We start from the raw sequence: 12737 nt of genomic DNA, 5'->3' as shown, positions 1-12737 counted from the left end.
CATCAATAAATTAGATACTCAATGACATAAGAATCTATGTTTAGTGATCAATTTTGAGTTGGGATCCTTTAAAATGAATGTTGTTTTACATATGAACCTTCTTAGAATCCAAATTAAAGCCTTTGCAATACAGAAGATTTAAATATTTGTCATAAGATCAAATGAAATTTCTATTATATGATGCATAATTTGATGTTCTCAAAATGATAAATACGTATGTGATTATTAGATCTTCATGAAATTTGATAGGAATGCCATGAATGTTCTATAAATCATATCTTTCAAACTAGTACTCATAGTATTATTCAAGTTACAAAAAAATTAACATAAAATAACAAATATGAAATTTTTTAAAAAATAGATACAATTATAATAAAATACAATGACTTTAAGTTACCAAACTTTGTTAGAAAACCACCATCTAATATTAAAAATATCTAGAAAATAGATAATCATTAAGCTAACATATTTTTAATTGATAAAAAATCTAATTAGGTATAGGATGCTCGTACATAAGTATTCACCTCAAATTTGCATTCCATTATTTACGTTGGATTAAGGATTTTGTCATTATGTAGAAGTCCTCACGAAGGAATAATTATGATATACGACCAAGCCGCTTTAATGTGATGTGTAAAACAATTGGATATAAAATAGTGAATTGTCTCATTCATTGTAGATGCCTCTACTTATCCGTTTGGTCAATACTTAGTATTACTAGTTAATTTCAATGAACGGGTAGGCTGCGACAATCACAACCACAAAATATATAATTTATCCACCTGAAAAACCATTATAAATCCATTACTTTGGAATTCTCTGTTACAAGGAAGTTTAGTTCCAAACTGCTGGAATGAGGCAGCGGAAATGAAGAATAGATAAAAGCAAAAATGAAGCACACTAATAAACTTAAAGTGATTTGTATATTTATATTTTACCTGGGACTGTTTCACTTCTGTTGTGCTCAGACAATGCTGCAGATACACAACCCCTGTTCTTAATAGTGTCCCCAGTTCTTGAAGTGCATTTGCTGTTGCTACACCCACATAGCTCTGTTTTTCTTTTGTCTGCCTGTTCTAAAACTGCCCCCTTTCTACTTTTCTTTTTGCTTGATGTTATGATATGTTTCTAGATACTTCTACGTGTTTTTACCACAGAGGGAAATACAAAAATAAAAAAGTTTGATTTAATTCCTAACTTTCTTGCTCATTGTATGCAGATCGAGAATACATTACAATCAATATTTTTAATTGAAAGACTGTCCTGTTTGGAGTAATGAATAAGGCACAGTAAGCAAAGACTGAATGGAAGGACAGTGAGAGAAGACATCAGTGGGTGGGAAAGAGAAGTCTACGGTAGGAGAAATAAATATGCTAGTTGGGATTATTTCGTAACAAAAACGATAAGATATTTGTCAAGCGAATGTTGTTCTAGCAATGATTTCATGAACAAAACAATCAATATTCTTATCAGAAGACCCTGCTTTCACCATTGCTTTCTTTGCCAATGTCTTCCAGTGCAAAGCATTCTTCCTCAATTCAGCACCTTCTTCACTTTCCATAATTGTCTTAACGGATTTCTCCACCTCATCCCTCCCAACTAGCCCATCTCTTGATTTATTCAATCTTATACCAGTCTTCCACACATCTTCAATATACTTAGAATTAGTTGTTTGATCAGTCTACTGAGCAATACTTAGGACAGGTAACCCTGAGCTGAGGCTCTCCAATGTAGAATTCCATCCACAGTGTGTAACAAACATACCCACAGAAGGATGATTAAGCACTGCCATCTGTGGACACCATGAAACAACTAACCCTTGATCTGCAGTTTCCTCAAGGAAACCTTTTAGAAAACCATCTATGTTGTTACTTTCTTCTTTGTCATGAGCAGGACGAATCACCCACAAAAAGAAATGCTGACTGGCCTTCAGCCCAAGGGCTATTTCTGTGATCTGCTCTTTGGAAAGCAAAGCTATACTGCCAAAGGAAACATATGCAACAGTTGAGGCTTCCTTTGTATTGAGCCAGTCTATACAATTTTCTGCTTTCCAAAGATGTGTGCCCACGTCTTGGTCTTGTGGATTGTTTCCATCTAGGAAAGCCGAGGGAAGAAGGGGGCCTACTGTTCTTATTGTTGCTCTTTTGATACTTTTGTCCTCGATGACAAGAAAATAAAAAAAAAAGGGGAAGTTGTGTTGTTTAAGTTTCATATTTTGAGGCAAGTGTATTAAGCATGTGGTTATATACTTAAAAAGCCTTTCTCACGGGCCAGACTAGTGACACGGATACATTGAATTTAGCTAATGTGTTATATGTTTAAAACGCCTTTCTCTCAGGCCAGGCTTGTGACACGGATACAGTGAATAACATTGACTTGGCATTTATTGAACGGCATCTTTGGTTAATATTATGTTTAATTTGTCTACGGACTAACAGCATATACTTCGGAATACTCTTTGTGACCGATAGATTAAAAGTTTGAAGTCCGTCTCAAACCCTAGACGCCATGAGAGATGTAGCCGCCGCTGTAGCTAAGGAGCTCAAGTTAGTTTGTTCGGTTGAAAAGAATAATGCAAAAGTCGACTTAACAGTGAGCTTAATGGATTTCTGGTTAGTTTGTTTTCAGTTATCAATGAGGTTGCGTTTCACAGGTATTATTCTTGTTCATATGCTTAAAAAGATTCAGATATTTCGAATCAGGTTTTTCAGTTATGAAAAATGGAAATAAGGAAACAGACTTTGCTTTATTTTTAGTTTTTCAAAATTGGGAAATCAAGCATCTTTAGTTTCTCTCAGCTTCTCTTTCCGTTGCATAGTTAATCGGTTATTTGTTTTCAGTTTGCAAATTCCCGTAAGGTTTTTGGTAACCCTATACGAGGGTTATTCTTGAAGATGTTTTTTTTTGGGGATGAAAACGGTTTAAATACAGAACAGTTTATACTGAAATGAGACAGAGGAGTGTGAATAAGGGGAAAGACAAATAATTTGTTGAAAAAGAAAAGAAAGTGCTGTGTATAACAAAAGACTATCAGAGATCTTAGATAGTCGAGGGTTTGAGAGTCTTACTCTGTTTTGTTGCAGAGTACATGAGGCTATAATGGTTGAAATTATTTTGTTCAGAGATTGAATTTTTCTCTCTGATAGTGTTTAATTCCTTTAAAAGAATGTTATTATTTTATATCTATGATTCAAAGCCTTGAAGAATATTGTTGCAAAAATCTTTTAGAGAGAATCATTTGTACAGATTGGTAAAATATACTCGCTCCAATCACTGATGGTTTTGTGACTGCAAAATTTAAGTGCATGCATAAAATTACCAGTGGTTGTAGCTCGAGTTGAAATGTTTTTATTGGATAAGAAAGAGGGGTTGGTGCTCCTTGAGGCCTTGTGGTTTCTAAATCTTGTGAACTGAGTTGGTGCTCTTTGAAATAATATAAGGGATCTTACCGAGTGGTTTTTCTACCCCAGGAGGGTTTTCCACTCATGAAAACTATGGTGTTATGTGCATTGTCTTGTCTCATTTTGTCTTACTGGTTTATGCTCTGATACGTCATATCTTTAGCTCTTTTCATTTCATACTCTGTTTTGTTGAATTTATGTGATGCAACCTTTGAAATATTCATTTAGATGTTTCATGTTATTGTAAAAGTTTCAATAACATTTTATTTTCTGAAAAGTTTGAATCAAGTTTTTCAGTTGGTTCTATTGTATATTTTATGCTTCGTTAAAAGTATTACATCAAGGTGTTAAGTCTCATTTGTTCAGTCTTTTCAACTTTCAGTCATCTGTGCTTATTGTGAATGAAAATTGTCAAGTTTATAAAAGAAGTTCTTGTTAAAATTATTACACTCTGATTCACACCCCCCCCCCCTCTCAGAGTGTCTCCACTTCCAACAAGTGGTATCAGAGCATAGGGTCCCTCATATAGGTCTGTCCTAGGGATTGTTCCTGGTCATTTGGAAGTTTTTTTTATGGCTCATTCTCAAGAAGGTGCATCTTTATCAAGAGCTCCTCTTTTTGATGGCACAGATTATGTGTTCTGGAAGATCAGAATGGAAACATACTTGATCTCAGTTGATGTAAATATGTGGAACATTGTTACTACAAAATATGTTGTTTCTACTTCTATTCCTTCAGATCCTGATGCTAAAACTCAATATGAGTTAAATGCTAGAGCTAAGCATGCTCTGTTATGTGGTCTCACCAAGGATGTGTTTGTTAAAGTTATGCATTGTGCATCTGCTAATGAAATATGGAGTAAGCTAGAAACCATTTATCAAGGTGATGCAAAGGTCAAGGAATCTAAAATTCTCACACTCAAGAATCAGTTTGAGTCATTGAGAATGAAAGAAGATGAGACTATTGCAAATTATTTTCTTAGAATTGATGAAGTTGTGAATTCAAGAAGGGGTCTTGGTGAAAATGTTGATGAAAAAGATGTTGTCAGAAAAGTTATTAGAACATTACTTCCTAAGTATGAAACTAAGGTGTCCACTTTAGAAGAAAAGAAAAGTTTTTCTACTATGTCTCTTGACAGCGTTCAAAGCATACTTACAGCTTATGAAATGAGAATTGGTAGTAATTCATCTAATTCTAAAGAAACTGCTTTTAAGGTAGAAAAGAAAGAGGAACCAGATAGTGAGTCTGAACTTTCAGATGCTATAGAAGCCCTGCTAGTAAGAAAGTTAAAAAAGAAATATAAGGGAAAACTACCCTTCAAATGCTTTAATTGCGGTAAAGCCGGACACTTTGCTGCTAAATGTCCCTTGAGTGATCAAAACAGTGAAGAAGAAAAATTAGAAAAAGTTTTTAGAAATAAAAAATGGAACCCTAAAAAGAAATTCAATCCATTTCAGAAAAAGAAGAGTCTTTTTATAAAAGAAGATTCTGAAAATGATTCAGATGACTCACCTTGTGAAGGTGATGAAACTTTGTTTATGGCTGAAATAGAAACTTCCTCAAAGAAAGATATAATGAACATATCAGAAGATAAATCTGATGACTTAGAACAAGGTGAAATTGATCTTGAAGGAGAATTGCTTTGTGCTCTTAAGGAAATCAAAAGACTAAAGAAGCTTGTAGTTTCTCATGAAAATGAAATTCAAATTTTGCAAATTGAATTGAAAGATTCAAAGCAAACAGTGGAAGATTTAAAAGTTTTACTTGCTGATAGTGAGTTGAAAGTTAATACTTTGGAACAACAAACTAATTCTTTGCATAAGCAGATTGAGCAGTATGAAAGTACCTTGCATTTAAATGAAATTTTAAACAAACAAAAACTATGCAAGAATATGACAGGTGTAGGCTTTGAGAGTGTTAAATCAGCAAAACAGATTACTAAACCTACAAATAGAAACCAATTTCAGGCTTATAACAGAATGACACCTTTTAGGTTTGGATTCTTTCATGGTTACTGTTTTTACTGCAACAAGTTTGGCCATAAGGTTAACACTTGCAGATTTTTACAACATACAACTTCTATGATTGGATACAATCAAACCTATGGCTTTCCAAACACCGTGAAGTGCATTAAGTGTAACACCTTTGGACATACTTCTTCTCAATGCAAATCAAAGGCAAATATTCATAAGGTATGGAAACCAAAGTTTGTCCCTAGTATTGAACAGTCTATGATAGTGCAATCTGCATTCTTTTCAAGTAAGAAGTCACTGTGGGTGTTGGACAGTGGTTGTTCACATCATATGATAGGAGACAAAAATAAATTTATTCATTTTGAAGACTTTGATGGAGGTTTTGTAAGATTTGGTGATAATTCAGGAGCTTTCATCAGAGGTAAGGGTACATTATTACTGAATGATGATACTCCAATACGTGATGTGTATTTTGTTGAAGGATTGAAACACAGCCTACTTAGTGTTAGTCAGATTTGTGATAGTGGTTATAATGTGTCCTTTACTTCTCATGGTTGTACTATAAAAACTAAGTCTGGTAAAATTGTAGCTACTGGGTTGAGAACAATTGGCAATGTTTACAACCTACTTGACTCCACAAACTATGAAATCAATGAAGGCATGTGTCTTATGGGTCAAGTTGAGGAAAATTGGTTGTGGCACAAACGTTTGGGAGATGTGAACTTTGATAATCTGGTTCGAATCAGCAAGAATCAGAATGTTAGAGGCTTACCTATCTTGAGTAAACCTGAAAACACTGTGTGCAGAGAGTGTCTTAAAGGTAAACAAACAAAAACAACTTTTAAGTCTAAAGAACACTCTTCTACTAGACCGTTACAACTTGTTCACACAGATTTATGTGGTCCAACTAGGACACAATCCATCAACGGTGAAAAATACTTCATGCTTTTTGTGGATGATTATACAAGAATGATATGGGTTACTTTTCTCAAACATAAATCTGAAGCATTTGTCAGATTTAAAATTTTCAGGAAAATGGTTGAATGTGAAACTGATTTAAAGCTCAAATGTTTAAGATCAGACAAAGGTGGTGAGTTTACATCACAAGAGTTTATAGATTATTGTGAGAAACATGGCATTAAAAGACAATATGCTGCTACCCGAACACCTCAACAGAATGGGGTGGTTGAAAGAAAAAATAGAACAGTTAAAGAGATGGCTCGCACAATGCTGAATGAAGCAAATCTACCTGACAAATATTGGAAAGAAGCTGTTCACACAGCAGTTTACATTTTGAATCGTGTGCAAATCAGGGTAAAATCCACTTTTACTCCTTATGAAATTTGGTATGGTAAAGCTGCATCAATTAAATACTTCAAAATTTTTGGTTGCAAATGTTATATAAAAAGAGATGAAGAAAATCTAGGTAGTTTTGATGCTAAGACTGATGAGGGTATCTTTCTTGGATACTCTACTCATAGCAAAGCTTATAGATGTTTCAATAATAGATTGAACAAGATTGTTGAAACTATTAATGTAAGATTCGATGAGCAATTTCTTCTAAGTGATGGTATGCAGGATGTTGAAGAGGATATTTCAATAAGACTGGAACAAGTTCCTAAATCCGCTGAAGCAGAAATTTCAAATGAAAAGAGTCCTCCACCAAGTCCTAAAACTGAAATTCCTTTACATACACCTTCTAGAATCATTACTAAAAGACATCCTCAAAGTCAGATTATTGGTGAAATGGATGCTGGAATCTTGACTAGGAGAAGAGCAAAAACTGGTGAACAAGCTCAAATGGCTGAGCATTACTGTCTGGTAACTGATTCTGAACCTAAGTCTATTTCTGAAGCTCTTGTTGATGATTGTTGGCTGCATGCTATGCAAGATGAAATCAGTCAAATAAAAAAGAATAAAACCTGGGAACTTGTGCCTAGACCAGATGATAAAAATGTTATAGGGGGTAAATGGATTTTTAGAAATAAACTTGATGAATCTGGTAAAGTTGTTAGGAATAAAGCACACTTTGTGTGTAAAGGCTATGCACAGCAAGAAGGTGTAGATTTTGGTGAAACATTTGCACCTGTTGCTAGGCTAGAGTCAATACGAATATTTCTGGCATATTCATGTTATAAAAACTTTAAAGTGTATCAAATGGATGTTAAAACAATATTCCTTAATGGTTATCTTGATGAAGAGGTATATATGGAACAACCAGAAGGGTTTATCTCTACAGATAAACTTGATTATGTATACAAGTTGAAAAAGGCTCTTTATGGCCTTAAACAAGCTCCAAGAGCTTGGTAATCTAGGTTAGATGCCCATCTTACAACAAATGGATATACTAGAGGTGGTGTTGACAGTAACCTGTATGTCAAAATTGAAGGTAATGATACTTTGGTTGTTGAAGTTTATGTGGATGATATTATATTTGGCTATCATAATGATGCCGTATCCAAAAAGTTTTCAAAACTCATGGAATCTGAATTTGAAATGTCCATGTTAGGTGAATTAACCTTCTTTCTTGGGCTTCAAGTAATGCAGCTTGAACAAGGCATTTTTCTCTCACAAACCAAATATGCTAAAGAGATGCTTAAAAAGTTCAATATGACAGATTGCAAACCTGTTAGTACTCCAATGGAGACTGGTTATAAATTGACCAAGTCAGATGACTCACCTGAGGTAAATCAATCTGAGTATAGATCAATGGTTGGCAGCCTACTATATTTAACTGCATCTAGGCCTGATTTGATGCATGCAGTTTGTTTGGTTTCACGTTTTCAATCTGCCCCCAAACAATCTCATTTGATTGCTATAAAAAGGATATTCAAGTATATTCAAGGTACTTTAGACTTTGTCTTGTGGTATTCATGAAATAATGATTTTACTCTTGTTGGTTTTATGGATGCTGACTGGGCTGGTTGTATAGATGATAGAAAAAGCACCAGTGGTGCAGCTTTCTTCTTAGGAGATCGTCTTGTTGCCTGGCACAACAAAAAGCAAGAATGTGTCACTTTATCAACTGTAGAATCTGAATATATTGCAGCAACAACTTGTTGTACGCAATTAATCTGGATGTCTCATCAACTTGCTGATATGGGTATTATAGTTGACAAACCCATCTCCATCTTCTGTGATAATACTAGTGCCATCAGTCTTTCAAAGAATCCTGTGATGCATTCTCGCACTAAACATGTTGCTATTAAATTGCTATTTCTATGAGAACAAGTGTTGGCTAATGAATTTCAAGTTTTATATGTACCTTCTCAGGCACAAGTAGCGGATATTTTTACAAAAGCTTTGTCTAAAGAAGTCTTTGAACGGTTAAGGGATAGATTGGGAGTGTTTTCTCCATCTGCTCTTGTCTCCACCTAATGCATAATTTGAGGGGGAGTGTTGCTCTGTTGATTTACTTTCCTTTTGTCCTTGTGTTTTTTAAATAATAAAAAAAAAAAGTAAAAAAAAGGGGGAGAAATTGGTATTTGGCATTTCACAGTGACAACAGTGAACAGTGACATTGGTATAGGCATTTCACAGTGACAACAGTGAACAGTGACATTGGTATTTCATATTGGCATTTCATTCTTTTCACAGTGACAATAGTGAACAGTGACATTGGTATTTCATATTGGCATTTCATTCTTTTCACAGTGACATTGGTATTTTGTTTTGGCATTTCAGACTTGGCATTTCAGACTTGGCATTTCATTGGCATTGGCATTTTTGGTATTTCAGTTGATATTACAGTGGTTTCAGTTGATATTACAGTGATATTACAGTGGTTTCAGTTGATATTACAGTGATATTACAGTGGCATTGGCATTTTTTATTTTGGTATTACAGTTTGGTATTCTTGTTTGATACAGATCAGATTGAGAGTTCATTATTCTGACAGTATTCATTCTTTTTACAGAATTGCATATTACAGGTTCAGAGGATGTTGTTTTCCTTACAGGTTTGCATATGACAAGGTTCAGTGTTGATTGTATATGTTGTATTTGTTGACAGTGAAATTCCTTACATTGATTTTGGTCCTTTCAGTTGACAACATATTTCATGGCAACGATGGTTTGAGTTTTTTTTTCTTTTTTAATTTTTTTGCCATCAAGGACAAAGGGGGAGTTTGTTGCTCTTTTGATACTTTTGTCCTCGATGACAAGAAAATAAAAAAAAAAGGGGAAGTTGTGTTGTTTAAGTTTCATATTTTGAGGCAAGTGTATTAAGTATGTGGTTATATACTTAAAAAGCCTTTCTCACGGGCCAGACTAGTGACACGGATACATTGAATTTAGTTGACGTGTTATATGTTTAAAATGCCTTTCTCTCAGGCCAGGCTGGTGACACGGATACAATGAATAACACTGACTTGGCATTTATTGAACGACATCTTTGGTTAATATTATGTTTAATTTGTCTACGGACTAACAGCATATACTTCGGAATACTCTTTGTGACTGACAGATTAAAAGTTTGAAGTCCGTCTCAAACCCTAGACGCCATGAGAGATGTAGCCGCCACTGTAGCTAAGGAGCTCGAGTTAGTTTGTTCGGTTGAAAAGAATAATGCAAAAGTGGACTTAACAGTGAGCTTAATGGATTTCTGGTTAGTTTGTTTTCAGTTATCAATGAGGTTGCGTTTCACAGGTATTATTCTTGTTCATATGCTTAAAAAGATTCAGATATTTCGAATCAGGTTTTTCAGTTATGAAAAATGGAAATAAGGAAACAGACTTTGCTTTATTTTTATTTTTTCAAAATTGGGAAATCAAGCATCTTTAGTTTCTCTCAGCTTCTCTTTCCGTTGCACAGTTAATCGGTTATTTGTTTTCAGTTTGCAAATTCCCGTAAGGTTTTTGGTAACCCTATACGAGGGTTATTCTTGAAGATGTTTTTTTTTGGGGATGAGAACGGTTTAAATACAGAACAGTTTATACTGAAATGAGACAGAGGAGTGTGAATAAGGGGAAAGACAAATAATTTGTTGAAAAAGAAAAGAAAGTGCTGTGTATAACAAAAGACTATCAGAGATCTTAGATAGTCGAGGGTTTGAGAGTCTTACTCTGTTTTGTTGCAGAGTACATGAGGCTATAATGGTTGAAATTATTTTGTTCAGAGATTGAATTTTTCTCTCTGATAGTGTTTAATTCCTTTAAAAGAATGTTATTATTTTATATCTATGATTCAAAGCCTTGAAGAATATTGTTGCGAAAATCTTTTAGAGAGAATCATTTGTACAGATTGGTAAAATATACTCGCTCCAATCACTAATGGTTTTGTGACTGCAAAATTTAAGTGCATGCATAAAATTACCAGTGGCTGTAGCTCGAGTTGAAATGTTTTTATTGGATAAGAAAGAGGGGTTGGTGCTCCTTGAGGCCTTGTGGTTTCTAAATCTTGTGAACTGAGTTGGTGCTCTTTGAAATAATATAAGGGATCTTACTGAGTGGTTTTTCTACCCCAGGAGGGTTTTCCACTCATGAAAACTATGGTGTTATGTGCATTGTCTTATCTCATTTTGTCTTACTGGTTTATGCTCTGATACGTCATATCTTTAGCTCTTTTCATTTCATACTCTGTTTTGTTGAATTTATGTGATGCAACCTTTGAAATACTCGTTTAGATGTTTCATGTTTTTGTAAAAGATTCAATAACATTTTATTTTCTGAAAAGTTTGAATCGAGTTTTTCAGTTGGTTCTATTGTATATTTCATGCTTCGTTAAAAGTATTACATCAAGGTGTTAAGTCTCATTTGTTCGGTCTTTTCAACTTTCAGTCATCTGTGCTTATTGTGAATCAAAATTGTCAAGTTTATAAAAGAAGTTCTTGTTAAAATTATTACACTCTGATTCACCCCCCACCTCTTAGAGTGTCTCCACTTCCGACACTTATTGGAATGAGTGAATCCATGGATTGTATCTCTGCCATTTCCAGTTCATTGAAGGAGTTTCCCAGTATCCATGTGGCCTGAGAAACTGTATTAAATTGGTTCAGCACCCATCGCAAAATTGATTGATATGTATTTGAAGGCTGTAAAGAAGATGGCAAGTCTGATTGGCATAGTTGTGGAAGCCCTGGTATTTCTATAACATCTCTCTCATTCTCTGCTTCATCTTTTGCTTTCACTAAACGGAGAAACATTTGTCAAAAATTGAAGAAAACACAGAATCTTTATTATAAGCTGGAAAGAGTATCATAAAAAGAAAAAAAAAACTAGGTTTTATACGCTGCAAAGAGCATTCTAACAAAACAAAAAATAAGCTGTAAATATTTAACAGAGAAGAAGAAGAAGAAGATAATATGTAAATATTTGGATAAATAAGCTTACCCAATCCTGCATAAAAATGATAATAGATAGAATAGACTGCACATGACTGCATCCAGAAGGACGCTGAAGGAACATTAAACTTGTTTGCAATATCAGGAACCCACTGCAGAGAAGAGTCATAAACAATACAAGAGACTCTATCACCTTGAGAATTAAGCTTCTCTATCACCTGTTCAAATGTAAGACCTCCCACCTTTCTCGACAAATCAAAAATCATGTCAAAGTCTTTTGTCTGCTCACAATCAGGAGAAAGCCCATCTGAAATTGTTCCAATTCTGATATCCTGTAAGGCACTGGTCACATGAGCTGGAGCCCCCTCCTGAGCTTGTATCATTTGCTCTCTAACTCTCTCTGTGGTGATGAAAGTCACATGTAGGCTTCTGCAGACAAGCCTCTTGGCAAACTCCATTAATGGATTCATATGACCCTGGGCTGGATAAGGGAAGACCACTACATGAGGTTTCTGGTGACCCATTGACCCCATCTTTTAATAGAGCTCAGGCTTCACTATTTCATAATGACACCACTGCATTGTATTTATAATTATATTGCAACAGAATCCTGCACCATGCGGGGTTGTCATTGTATCGCAGCGGTTGTAGGCTGCACACTTCCGATTGGAGGTCTCAGGGTCGAAACCTCCGTCATGTCGTCCCATCTTCTCACTGTCAGCGGCTTGATCGATGGTTTGTTTCTGTTCTTTGGTCAACGGAAATGACTGCTGATGCTCTCAAGACGTACAGGTGTTTCATCGAGGATACCTTGACTCACGACATGAAGATGAGGTCCTCCTATGTGATCTCACTGATGTTACAAACAGAACTACAAAATGGATCGATGTTACGTAAAATGAATAAAATCGAAAAAAAGCACACGTTCATTTTAAAATAATGAAAATGTTATATGTTATATGTGATCGAGAATTATCTAGAAATTCAGATATGGCCATCTGTGTTGGCTCACATAGTCGGTACGCTCATGCAGAGACTAAAAGAAGAAATAATGGATTCATGTGACTGTTAAATATTTTAACAT

General features: G+C 34.9%; 1 pseudogene; it reads right to left on the bottom strand.

Annotated features, from left to right (window-relative positions):
• Window positions 1-1414: 1414 nt before the first annotated feature.
• Window positions 1415-12187, bottom strand: LOC131051411 (UDP-glycosyltransferase 74E1-like; annotated as a pseudogene).
• Window positions 12188-12737: the final 550 nt, after the last annotated feature.

Source organism: Cryptomeria japonica, chromosome 5, assembly GCF_030272615.1.
Source record: "Cryptomeria japonica chromosome 5, Sugi_1.0, whole genome shotgun sequence".
NCBI lineage: Eukaryota > Viridiplantae > Streptophyta > Pinopsida > Cupressales > Cupressaceae > Cryptomeria > Cryptomeria japonica.
Note: the sequence above shows the minus strand (reverse complement) of the source record. Positions and strands in the feature narration are given on the sequence as shown.